Source organism: Cupressus sempervirens, chromosome 6 (assembly GCF_028749045.1).
Source record: "Cupressus sempervirens isolate cs-2001-9-10 chromosome 6, ASM2874904v1, whole genome shotgun sequence".
Lineage (NCBI taxonomy): Eukaryota > Viridiplantae > Streptophyta > Pinopsida > Cupressales > Cupressaceae > Cupressus > Cupressus sempervirens.
The window spans coordinates 605,754,352-605,768,758 of NC_143123.1; the positions used below are offsets into that span (position 1 = coordinate 605,754,352).

At 33.0% G+C, this 14,407-nt stretch overlaps 1 pseudogene; it reads right to left on the reverse strand.

Annotated features, from left to right (window-relative positions):
• Positions 1-10,650: 10,650 nt before the first annotated feature.
• LOC149553702 (UDP-glycosyltransferase 79A2-like) lies at positions 10,651-12,721 on the reverse strand (annotated as a pseudogene).
• Positions 12,722-14,407: the final 1,686 nt, after the last annotated feature.

Consider the following 14,407-nt stretch of genomic DNA (forward strand, 5'->3'; position numbering starts at 1 on the left):
CCAAGAAATATTAAACATGCATTAGATAATGAAAGTTTGGTTGAAGCAATGAATGAAGAGATAGAACAAATAGAGAAGAACAAAACTTGGACTCTTGTCCCTAGACCCAATGATAAAAATGTAATTGGCACAATGTGGGTGTTTAGAAACAAGTTGAATGAAGATGGAAAAGTATCTAGAAACAAAGAAAGATTGGTATGTAAAGGTTATTCTCAAGAAAATGGTATTGATTATGGTGAAACTTTTTCCCCTCATGCAAGATTAGAAGGTGTTAGAAATTTACTTGCATATGCAGCTCACAAAGGATTTAAAGTGTATCAAATAGATGTTAAATATGCATTCTTGAATGAAATTCTTGATGAGGAAGTATACATTGAACAACTAGAAGGTTTTGTAGATCCTAAAAAAAGAGACATGCTCTTCAAATTACACAAAGCATTATATGGTCTCAAGCAAGCTCCCAGAGCTTGGTATGAAAGACTACATAACTATTTGATACATATTAGCTTTCAAAGAACAAATGATAACACTAGTCTGTGTAACAAAGAAGGACCATGCAAGAAGATTGTGTTGGTTGAAATATTTTTTGATGATACATTATTCATAGGAAATGATGACTTGTTCATGGGATTTTTAGAAGAAATGAGCAAGGAATTTGAGATGTCTATGTTTGGAGAGATAACATTCTTTGTTAGATTATAGATTCAACAAAAGAAAGATGGTATCTACATCATTCAATCCAAACACATCAAAGAAATGTTAAATAAATATGAAATGGAAGATTCAAGACTAGTTGGAACCCCTATGTCTACTAGACATAATCTTTTCAAGAATGATGATTCCAAAGAAGTAGATCAAATCACATATAGATCAATGATTGGAAAATTGTAATATGTAATACATACAAGGCCTGACATTGCATTAGTAGTTGGTATGGTGGTAAGATTCTTAGAGAAAATCACATGATGGCAATTAAGAGAATCATGAGATATCTGAAATATACTGAAGACTATGGATTATGGTATGAACTCAAAGGCAATCTAGACTTGAAGGTGTTTACTGATGTTGATTGGGTAGGAAGTCTTAATGACAGAAAAATAACTAGTGGCAAAGCATTCTTTCTTGGTAAAAGACTAGTGTCTTGGACAAATAAGAAACACAATTGTATCTCTCAATCCACAATAGAGGTAGAATATCTAGTAGCAAGAGTTAATTTTTCTGACATTTTTTGGTTCAAACAACTATTGGAAGGAATGAAAATAGATATCAAGGATCCAGTAGTTATATATTGTGATAACACTAGTACAATCAATATATCAAAGAACCAAGTGATGCATACCAAAAAAAGGCACATTTCTATAAAATATCACTTCTTAAGAGAATTGGTGCAGGATAAAGAAGTTGATTAGACTATGTAAATATAAAAGAACAGATTGTAGACATATTCACCAAGCCATTACCTAAGGATGCATTTCTATATCTAAGAGGTAAGCTATGGTTCATTCCCCTATTTGAAGATCACTAATAAGTTTAGTGATGCATGAACTAGAGCAAGTTAAAGAGCAATCAGTTGATGCAGTATTAACAAGAGCATATTGCAAATGAATCAGTACTTAAGGTATAGTGATATCATCAGAGTTGTTGTCTTTGGCATGTGTTTTCAAAGAGGGAGAAGTTTACTTTCATATCTCATAGAAATATTTTTCAAAGAGGGAGAATGAACTTGGTAGAAGTTGTTGCAGATAGGAATTTTTTGACAGAGGGAGAAACTGAAGAGTTCACACTGATAGAGGGATTTCTTTGAATAAAACTAAGGTTATGAACTCCTTACTTTAAATTCTTTTCTCCAAAATTTCATTGTGTTATGACATGTTGTGTTGCAATCAATACCAAAGAGGGAGATTGTTGGATACAATTCATTAATTGTGCATTATCTTAGATGTTACACAAATGTCATACCATTATCATTTAGTGTATGTCTAGTTCACTTGGATAGTGAAGATAGTTTTCTGTGTCTACCAAGAATTCCTATGTTTGCCTAGTTCAAAAGATAGTATCTACCAAGTTCACTCAAGCATCAAAGGAAAGTCTACAGAAAATGAGCATTAATCAAGCTCATTGGTTACCAAAGCAATTTGCTAGTTTTCAGTGTTAACCGAGCTTCACTTAATCAACATAGGGAAATCATTTTTGAGTTAGTGTCTACCGAGCTAGGTCAGTTAACAAAGGATTTTCTTATTTTGGCATATTGATTAACTTATCTATTAATTCTAACTGACTGAGATGATGAATGTTAATTATTCTAAGTTGTATTCTAGCCAACTTGACAATGTGAATGATATAAGTAGAAGGTAAAGTTATGAGATAGAGTGTGTGAAGAAGTAATGTGAATCCATTGATGATCAAATAAATGCTCAGAAGTAGCGAATCTAGAGATAAGAAGAATGTGTTTGAGGATCTGAAAGGATACATTCTATTAGGAAGGATCATGTACAAGCCATACTAGAGATCTATAATTGGCAATTTAGTTGCATCTAAACCATGTCATTTCATTGTTACTCTCTAACCATTATAACAATGATCTAAATATCTTAACAGATTTGGCTTAACAGCTATATGTAAATCCTCTAACAAGGTGGCAGTTCTGTTGAATTTTCTAAAGACCTCTAACAAGGCCACTCCTAATAGGGTGAATAAATCCTCTAACAAGGTTATACCTAGCAGTGTGTTTTGTAACCTTTAATAGGGTTGGCTCCTAACAAGGCTCACTTTAGAAGAGACAAAATTAGCAACTAGTTGCAATTGGTGGTTTTTCCCAAATTGGGTTTCCACATTAAATCTTGGTGTGAAATGTGTTTATTCTATTTCTTTTATGCTTGAAATTAAGTTCAAGTAACGATAATCACTAATAACATCTTAAGATCTGTAAAGCTAATTCATTACTAAGTATATTCAATGTTTATAGAGTTACACCATTTCATGTGTGTTTGTCAAGCATCAAGAGTATTTAGCTTTCAAAGTTTATTTTGTATTGACATCTAAGGGATCTAGAATTTATTTTTGTAGTAAGTAATTCACCTGTCCCCTCTCAGTTACTCCTTTTATATTTCCAACAGTTAAAATTATGGAAGATGAATATAGAAGAATCTATATTGGTAGAATACCAAAAATTGTTGGAGGAATTAAGTCTTGTAATGGATTTAAAGATGAAGATGTGATTATTTGGAAGATCTTGAAAATCTTGACACCACCATTCAAGTAGACAATGTAGATGATTGAGAAAGTGATACCATGCACTAAGAATTTTACCAGATAGACTCTTCTTGAAAGATTGGAAGCAACAAAAGTGATCTTAAAGTAGTTTAGAGATTTTCCTAGAGTAGAAACTACTTTTAGTGCATTAAGTGTTCACCCTTCCTTGTCAAGAAGTGCAAGCACCCATAGAGACTATGCTAGAAGTAGTAGATACAAATCTGAGGAGGACAAGAGAATTGAAAAAGGAATTTCCCTACTTGTAAGGAGAGAACAATTTTGGACTTGCAATGAATTTGGTCATTATGCTTCTAAGTTTCCTAATAGAGAGAAAGCATACAAGAAGAATTTCAAGTCTAAAAAGCCTAGAGATTTTTTGTATGCAAATGAAGATGTTGAAGATGATAAATCCGATGAAAGCATTTAGAGTGAAAGTAATGATGAGTTTTAGGATTTTTGGCTATAAAAGAAGTTAGAGAAGAGAAAGTCCTACTTTCATAGATTGAAAAGAAAGTTATTGGATCATAGATAGTGGTTGTTCACAACATATGACTGGCGACATGAATAATTTTTTTATGTTTAATAGTCATGATGGAGGGATTGTTAGAGTTGGTAATAGTAAAGCTTTTCATATCTAGGGAATATAATCTATTACACTTGATGGAAAGACTTTAACACAGATGATAGGGTAAAAGTACAAAGCTATGTCGGCTTTCAGGTTGACTTATTAGAACATCTGGATTTGAATATTTCTATCTAAAAACATAATTTTGTTCAGACATATGATCTTGATACATTTATTCCAGCTAAATTATATTTGGTCTCACACTTTTCCATTTAGAAATGTCTATTAAATGGATATTTTATACTAGTTAGTATCCAATTACTAAAGAAATACAATTATTTCAAAAAACTAATGTTACAATAACTCTTACTATTTTTAATGATTTTTTTAATAACATTTAAACATAATTTCTTAGAGATCAAATTGAAGAATATTCTCATATAGAATTCTCAGTGTTTTAATTAGATATAGTATATTGTAATTAAAAATTCTACAAGTATGTATTTTAACACTTCAGCAGATGTCAATTTTGAGAAAGAAAAAATACTAAATAATGTTAAAAAAAATTTAAAATTATATGATGTTCTAAAGGAGAGAGTCCACTTCTAGAATCTATAATTTTTCTTTTGGTTGGAATTGATTTATTTTGAAAAATGTGGTTGGAGATGAAAACTATCGATTTGAATAAGTTGAAATTCAAATTGTTATAAAAGAGAAAATATAGGTCTAAAGCCAATTTTTATTTTTGATTATTCTAGCTATATATTTCATCTATAATTTAATCTAAAATCAACGGGAAATAAGTTTATTTCCATGTAGTTTTGTGGTGGGAACTAGACCCCTAATTTCTAGTGTTTTTTAGCAACTAAAAGTTATCTTTAAGAAATAGGAAAATATATAATGTCTTATTCAAAATATTTATAAAAAATTATAATCCTAAACTTCATCAAATTCTACATATTTCACTAGTTTACTTCATTTTCAAATTCTAAATAATAATACCAGATTTATGTCATTAAAGGTGAACAAATATACCTTTGTTAGCCTTTTCCTTTGTAAAAGGGTGACACAAGTTTGTGCTTTTACCTGATATCTATTTTATTGATGGATTAAATAATAACCTATTAAGTACTAGATGGTTGGTTGATAAGGGATATCAACTATAATTCATAGAGAAGACATGCATTATCAAGGATAAAGATGGCAAGTTGATTGGCACTAGTACAAGATCTAGAGGTAATTTGTTTTACTTGAACCCTACAAAGATGACATATTTGGTTGCAAAAGTGGATAATAGTTGGTTGTGGCATAGAAGTTTTTTTTGCATAAAATTTGATAATATTTTGAAGGTTAGTAGTACATTTTCTATCAAAGATTTACCTAAAATTGTGAAGCCTACAAATATTGTGTGCAAAGAATATGTTATGGCTAAGAAGAAGAAAAGCTACTTTCCTAGAAAGAAATTTTCTACAATAGTGAAATTAGATATTGTTCATATATATATGAGTGGTCCTAAAAGGATAAGAAGATTCTATGGTGAAAGATACTTCATGATTTTTGTTTATAACTTTACTAGGATGACATGGGTAGCATTCCTTTAGGAAAAGTCTGAGGCATTAGAGAAGCTTAAGTTATTTAAGAATAGACTTGAGAATGAATTTGGAGTGAAGATAAAAAAATTTAAGATCAAATAGAGGTGGAGAATTTACCTTGAATGATTTCAACACCATTTGTGAAGTGAATGGCCTTAAGAGATGACTATCAACACCTAAGACTCTTGACCAAAATAGAATTGTTGAAAGAAGAAATAGGTTTATAATAGAAGCAATGAGAGCCATGATGTTTGAGAATGATTTATCAAAGAAATTTTGGATAGTATTCAATACACAAGGATATACAATGAGTAGATTATATATTAGAAAATATACAAACATGACTCCTTATGAATTATAGTTTGGACACACTCCCTTAGTGAAGTAATTTAGAAGTTTTGTAAGTAATTTTTACTTAAATAGAGATGACAATATTGTTAAATTTGATGCAAGAAGTGATGAATCTATGTTCCTTCATTGTTCATTAAAAAAAAAATCTTATAGATGGTTTAATCAAAGAACTAAGACTGTTGTTGAGTGCACAAATGTGAAAGTACATGAAAAGTTTAGAGTCAAAGAAATAATGTTCGATTATATAATTTTAAGAAGAAGAAGAAGCTAATCCTAATCCTATCATAGAAATTTTTAAAACTTTCTTTGAGACTAACAATGATTTGTATAATGATGTTCAAGTAGTTGAACAAAGAGAAGAATCTAGATATATACCTAGAGAAGAAGTAAGAGTTGAGTTAGTAACACCTACACCTAATAGGAATTTGACAAAGAATTGCACTACTAATTAGATTATTAGAAGAAAGGAAAAATAAGTTATGACATGAAATATAGTACACAAGGAATTTTGTTTTATTTCTCAAGTTGAACAAAAAAATGCAAATGAGGCATGCAATGATGATCATTGGATTCAAGCAATGAAGGAAGAATTCTAGATTAAAATATAAAGAATGAGACATGGGAATTGATTCCTAGACCTAAATATAAGAATCTTATAGGAACTAAATGGGTTTTTAGAAAAAAGATACAGGAATAAGGTGAGGTGTCATAAATAAAGTAAGATTGGTATGTAAAGGATATTCACATCAAGAACATATAGACTATGAAGAGACATTTACCCCTATTGCCAAAATTGAAGCAGTAAGAACGTTTTTTTCTTATGAACAAGTAAGAAGTTCAAAGTGTATTAGATGGATGTGGAGTCAACATTTCTAAATGGAGAACTTGAAGAAGAAGTTTACATTAAGCATCCTAAAGGAATTCCTTTGACAGAAGAATTAGATATGGTATGCCAATCAAAGAAAGTATTGTATGGACTAAACCAAGCACCTAGAACTTGGTATGTGAGGTTAGACAAGTATTTGGAAAAGTTGGAATTTGCTAAAGGTAACACATATAGTAAACTATATTTAAAAGAAATTTAAAATGGATTGTTGATTATTATGATATTTATAGATGACATAATCTTTAGAGGTAATAATGAAGCAAGTGACAATTTTTTTGGTGAAATGAAGAATAAATTTGAGATGAGTATTCATGAAATGAAATATTTTTTAGGTCTACATAATGTGTAGGACAATGATTACATTTTCTTATCACAGAGTAAGTATTTGAAAGACTTGTTAAAGATATTTGGCTTGGAAGGTTGTAAGGCTATTGCTACACCTATGATAAATGGTGACAAGTTATCTAGCAAAGATGAGACACCTACAACCAAGAAGAAGAAGTAGTAATAAAGAGAATATTAAGATATATGAAGGGTACACTTGATTTTGGTTTGTGGTATGATAGATCAAATTGCTTTACTCTATGTCCCTATACTGATGCAAATTGGGTAGGCATTCCTCCTTGAAGGAAGATTGGTTTCTTGACTAAGAAGGAAACAAGACTATATCTCATAGAGTACAATAGAAGTAGAGTATGTAGTAGTAGCAAATAATTGCAATAAGATCATGTGGATGAAATAGATGTTAAAGGGTATTGGGATAGAGTTTTTAGAACCTATTATCATACATTGTAATAACACATGAGTACAATGAGTATGTCTAAAAATCTTGTGTTTCATTCTAAGACTAAGCATATATCCATTAAGTATCATGTTATGAGAGAGAAAGTTATAGAGAAAGAAATCAGACTAGAGTATGTTAATATGAAATATCATATTGTAGGTATTTTTATGAAGCCCTTGCCTAAGGATACATTTGAGTATTTGCAAGGTATGCTTGGGGTTATACCTTGATGTTCTTCTGAGTAGATGATGCAAAGAATGCATCAATCTAGCAATGAAATGCATTATTTTTTATCTAGACTAAATTTTGATGCTTCCTATATGGGGAGTATCTATGATAAGTAGAGTCCTCAAGGATTTTTGGAAATTAGTACAAAATAGTTTCTTTGGACACTTGATCTAGTTGGAGACTTTGTGAGTTTTATTGACATTATGATGCATTTTTCATTGATGTCAATGGGGGAGAGATGGTATGAAAAAAATATTTTGATATATGTGGGAGTTCTATATATTTGGGAGAATTGTTCATGTATATATTAATGTCAATGGGGAGAAACATTGAGTTATATTAATGGAGGATAAGTGTAAAAATTGATGCCATCAATGTAAGAATGAGAAAGAATAGATGGAGATTCATTCCTATAAGTTTTAGATTTGATTGATGAAGAGGATTTGAAAACAATAGAGCATCAACAATAGACACAAATGTGGTATTCTTGGAACTTAGATGTTTTTCAAGGGATTATGCACCAAGTTGTGGTATGAGAAAGTTGACACTTTTTTCTTTATGAATTGATGCCATAGTACAATCACACTATCTTCCATATGAACCAAGCCATAGGGTTGGACAATTCAAAAAGGTCGATGTAGCATGATTGTGTCGATGGAAATATTTAATAACTCACAAACCCACTACCTTTTACCTCATCCCATTCAATTTTGTTTCCCTTTCTCTATTTTCTACATCCCTAAGTAGTGTGTACAAACTATTATTTGTTGCTAATGTTCCCTCTGCATGCTAGCAATGCCTCCCCATCATCATAATTTTCAAGGACGGAGAAGACATATGGATTTAAACCCTTATTTTTGTTAAATTATATGTTTTTTATTTTTATTTTCCATTTTTTATTCAAGTTAGCATAGTTTATTGGAATAGTATTGTTTAAATGTTAGGTAATGTTTAAAATGCTCTACCAAATCCATCTGCAAGCAATCCACCAATCCAACAACCAAACCCTCCACAAAATCAACCTAAACAACCATCTCCTCCACCACATCCACCAATTCACTGACCTCATGTAGGGACTCAAGATTATTTATTGAATTAAATAGAAAGAGGGAAAATAGAATTAGAATCAATTATTAGGAGGTTAAATGATTCATTTCAAAAAGACCCTAGTAGGCCACAATTGGCAACATCCCTTGAGACTAGTGTGATCCAAATTTCTTCTGTAAGTGGCTAGTTAAATATATGGAAGAATAAAAGAGAAGAAAAAAATTATATTATGCTAATAAATTATCATATGATGATGTTAAATAGAAAGGAATTTAAAAAAATGGCTTGCATGCTTTGTTTAAAAAGATAAGAGGAGAAGACACCATAAGAACTACCATTGATGTATTAATGAGGATATAAAAAATAACTTTTGGGATAGATGGTGGATGGTGTTTGATTCCCCTCATTGTAATAATCATGAGGTCCCAAGGTATTTTCAAAATAAATTGTATTGTGATTTTATCATTGGGGAGATTCCCAATTATTTTCATATCTATGCATTTCAGCGTAGAGGTTGGGATCATCATTCCAGAGGTGGGGGAAATTTTGTGACCCTAATTCATCAAGGGAACCTATTGGCATCAAGTAGGTGGAGCATATTGATGTTCCTTCTATTGCGAAGGAGCATGTAAAGGAGGACACATTAACACTGTTAGTGAATTGACTTAGAGCCACATTTAGGTTTCCTATCCTTTGATTGCAAATGAGCCTCATCATTGTAGATGCCACATGTGCATGTCATGCAAAGCTCTATGCACATTTGACACTTCTAGTAGAGAAGATGTGGATGATGGGATGATGATAGATGAATTCCTCAATGACACATTTGGAATTGATACATAGGTCAATATTAATAATTATATTAAACTATTTTGATCACATCTTGAATATGTACATGATTGACTAATAAATTGGTATTTCTTGACATTACACAAAATTTAGGGCTAAAATGTTGTTGGTACTAGCACTAAACCCATAGCCGGATTGTACACTACATTGACAACTCAATAGGTATATATTGATTCAATCATTTAATAGAAAAATCTATTTATAATGTAATCATATGAAAGATTGACTCAAAACTTGTATCTGTGTGCATTAGTTCTTTGATGGACTGTCTACTTTTGTGTTAGGCTCTAAACATGGACATGGTACCAATCATGATGAGGTACATTATTTTACATGTTTATTTGATTTATTTGATTATGTTTATTTATTAAATAAATTAATAATCAAATAATATTTATCTTATTAATAGAATGAATGCTCAACAAAAGAGATTTGTATTTATTACATTTTAATGATGTCCATGAAGAACTTTTGTGACTTATAAAACATAATATGTGAAATATTAATTTATGAAAATTCACTACAAAGCATCTTGTATTTCAATGGATTCATTATTTAAAGATGTGAATGATCCATTATAGAAATGTTAATAGTCATGTTTATAATTATTTTTAATAATTAAATATTTGGTGTCACATCCCATAACTATCATGAAAAAAAAGAATTTTTTAAGACTCAAATAAATTAAATCACTAAGGAGAGTCTATGTCATTCATCTTAAAATATACAAATTCTTTTGAATTAAAAAATTTTATGAATTATATTTCTATGTTTAAATAATAGAAATTTAACATGTATTGAATTAAAAAAGATTGATGATGTCACTCTCAAGGTGACATATTTAAAAAAAACTAGTAGCTAAGATTTGTAGATATTGACCATAAATTAAAAAATTATTTGTATTAGTCAATCATATAGATAGAAATTAAATATAATATTCTATATTTAAAAAATATAAAAATGGATTATCTTATTAACTACTAATGTCATATACTTTATGAAAAACATAAACTTTTATTCTTAAATCTTTCAAATGTAATTTTACAATAAAAAATTGACCTATCACATAATATTATGTAAACTTTCAATAATCAAATTATCATACAATGAGACAATAGTACGAACATAGCATTTTCTTTATAATAAAGAACATTACATATAATAAATTTTTGAAATCATTTTAAAACACTAAATAAAGCTACAATCTTCTATATTGTTCTTACATACTATCCAATTATTATATTCTATCTCGCTACTACTTATACAACTCGAACCATAGAAAATGACCACTTTTAAACATCACACAATAATAAAAAAATAAACTTAGAAACTAAATCAACTTTGACTATTTATGACTTTTAACCAAGAATAACAGAAAACGTAATTATCTAACTACCTACACTTTTCATTCCATTACGTGGAATCATTATCTAACTACCTACAGTTTTCATTCCATTACGTGGAATGACAAGCTTGTTGACGTGGCTAACAAGATCGTCCATATACGCCTCCTGACGTTTTGTGTTGAGTTGTATGACACCGCGCAGCTCTCCCACCCTTGTTCGAATCCGCTCCCCTCTCTCTTCATCACCCATCACCTTCGAAACCGCCTTACACACCTCCTCCTTTGTAAATCTTCCTTCCTCATCCCTCCCCACTTCAACTCCCCCATGTAATTCGAGCTCAATCTGCCGAGCGTTAAGTCCCTGTTCATGCCGCAACGGAACTAAAACCAGCGGCAACCCGGCGTAGAGCCACGCTTCCATCACCGAGCTCCACCCGCCTTGCGTCACAAAACATCCGACGGAAGGATGAAAAAGAATACGCAGCTGAGGCACCCACCCGCCCACCACCAGCCCTCGGTCACGTGTCCGCCCTTCAAAACCCTCCGGCAGCAACGACAACGCCGACGAACTCCTCCCGTCAGAAACGGCAGCCCGGTCTCCTCCAGTGCCAACGCCAATTCGATTATCTGCTCCGCCGACAGATATGACTCGCTTCCGAAGGCTAGATACACCACCGACGACACCCGTTGTTTGTCCAGCCACTCTATCACCTGACTTCCCGGCGTATCCGTCCCGGCTTCCGGCAGGATTAGAGGGCCGACGGAAATCACTGGTTTTCCGGTGATACGGCTGAGGTATTGCATGTAGTTGTTCTCCTCTTCAAAGCACGATTTTATCAGTATTCCACACGACTGCTGACAACAGTCCCACAAACGGTCGGCGAACGCTAAGAAGTTGCTCACCGTAAGTCGGGCTTCGAAGAGCCTGAAGGAGACGATGGGTAACGGATATTCCATCGGAGCTTGGCTCAAATCCTCCGCCGTGACGTCCTTGCTTCTCCCTCCCCGCTTCATATGCCCGAGAAGATAACTGAATGACGCCGGATTGAAGATGGAGAAAATAAAGCTCGGTATTTCCAGCTGGGATGCCACGGTGGCAGCCCAAGGCGCCACGACGTCGTAGATCAGGAAATCTGGCGAGAGGCGCCGCAGAAGCGTCTCCAATGGCTTCTCCAGCTGATCGAATGCGCTGTGAACGAGATGGACCGATTCTGGTCCAATGTCTGCTGTGGATTCGACGCCAGGGGGGAGTCCGTCTACAGACGGCAACGGCAACTCTACCAAGTGTATGGAGGATTCCCCGTGCAGGCGAGCTCTGACTTTGGATATATTCACCGGCGTTGATACAAACCACACTTTTAGTACCTTCCCGTGGCTCGCCAAGGCCTTGGAAAGATTTAAGAAGGGATTAATGTGACCTTGTGCTAACCATGGCAGTACCACTACCTCAAGCTGTCTCTCTTCTCCCATATTTCGCATCCAATTTTCTCACTTGTACTTGACTCTGAAAATGAATCTGAATCTGCTGCTTTAATAACTTGTGTGGAACTCCAGAGATATCGAGTAAGATATAGTCGGTTGCAAAGCAGTCAACTAGTGATCAGCTTGTAAGCGCTAGATTCATCTAATCGCCCACCTAACAGTCAATAATAATTTGCGACCCCATTCTTACTAAATGTGATAAATACATGTATATTTATTCCACAATCATAGATATTCATTCGTCAAGCCAGGCAAAAAAATGTTAAGCAAGGTAAAACCTGGAAGATTCTGATCAATCATAGAGCTTACTGGTCCCTGGACATTAATCTCTTCAAGCCGTTGTCAATTTCACACTTTAATCTGTGAGTGATTACCTTGAAGAGTCTTTCTAAGAAGACAAACGAATGTGTTTCTATTCTGTCATCTTGTATTGACTTGAGAAGGTAGAATTGTATCGCTGCACGCCGGCGATGGCCAATGAAAGGGTTTTTTGAGTTTTGTTTTTAGTGGGGCGATGAAAAGATGGGGAGTAGCCGCAATTGAACGTGTGGAATGACAGCTCGTCTTCAATAGTATCTACACATTTCGCTTCCTTCGAGTTTATTGCTTATTGGTTACCACTGCCATGGTATGTGCACTCTCTTACTGTCTGTTAAAATTCGTTCCTTCCACAAATATGCAACCTCTCTTAAGGGCCCCTTTGGTTACTGGAATTACATTAGAATTGGCTTTCAGAATTCCGAAAAAAAATTAATCCGCTGTTTGGGTCCATCAAATCGGAATTGGAATTGTAAAACAATAGAATTCCATAAGCCCATTTAACCCCAAAACCTTGATTTGGTATTCCACCTAAATAGGTGGAATTGATGTAATTCTCATTTTAATTCCGATTTGGCCAAAATAAGAATTGCAGAATAAATAAAAATGAATTTTTGTTGAGGTTTGCCTAACCTATATTATTTCCCACTCATTTGCTCAGCCCTTTTATTAATCTTGGTCACACATTGCTTTGCTCAGAATTTTTGCCGCATCTGGAGTTGCTCTGCACAGGTATGTGTTTGGGTTTTTTGGTGTCTTATTTGGACTGTAGTTGTCTTAGGGCTTTTAGCTATATACATCGCTCTTCTCTGTACGTTGAACTGTTTGAAAGTATTCCAGATCCAAGTAACCCAATCTTCCCTGCACAAGCGTGATGATGTGAGTTTACCCCATTGGCACCAAATGAGAAACCCCAAAGTTTGCAACTTTTGGATAGTAGTCTTTGTCCAGCATAATGTTTGAAGATTTCCAATCGATGTTGAGGCAGTAGAGTGCAAGTATGGCAAGGCTTCTACAGTTTGTGTAGCTATACACAGGCACTGCTCCAATGGAATTTGTTGTTGTGTAGATGATCGAATAGTGTTCCATTACAAATGTATTCATAAACCAACAGAGGGGCTGAGGTTTCGAGATAGCAGCCCAGTAACTTCACCACACTTCTATGATTGATTTAGCTAGTATTCATGTTTAAAAACTGAATAAAAAGGATAATGCTTATTTTGGCTAGTATTCCAATTTCACAATATGCAATCAAACGGAGGAAATTTGTATTCTCACAATGAATTCTTGGTCAACCAAATGGTCCCAAATTGAATTCCTTAATCATAATCTAGATTCCAAATTCTAGAATCTCAAAGCCAACATTCTGAATGCCAATGCTTAATTTATATTCCAACAACCAAATGGGCCCTAAATGAAATGGTCAAATTTAGTGGACATGGATTGCCTTCAATAAAATTAGTTTGAAACAAAATTAGAAAAGTCTATTTCCAATAGGTTAAATTGTACAAAAAAAATAAAATTATTTATTCATATAGTTTATATTCATATGGTGCCAGTTATGTTCTGACAAAATAAATCAAAAGTAAAAAGAAAAAGAAAAATTCCTTCAGATCTTTGAAAGTAAAGTATATTTTTCTTATATTTTTTGTTGTTTTCAATCACAGAACATATAGATCATGAAGAATAAATGTTAAAATTTTCAACA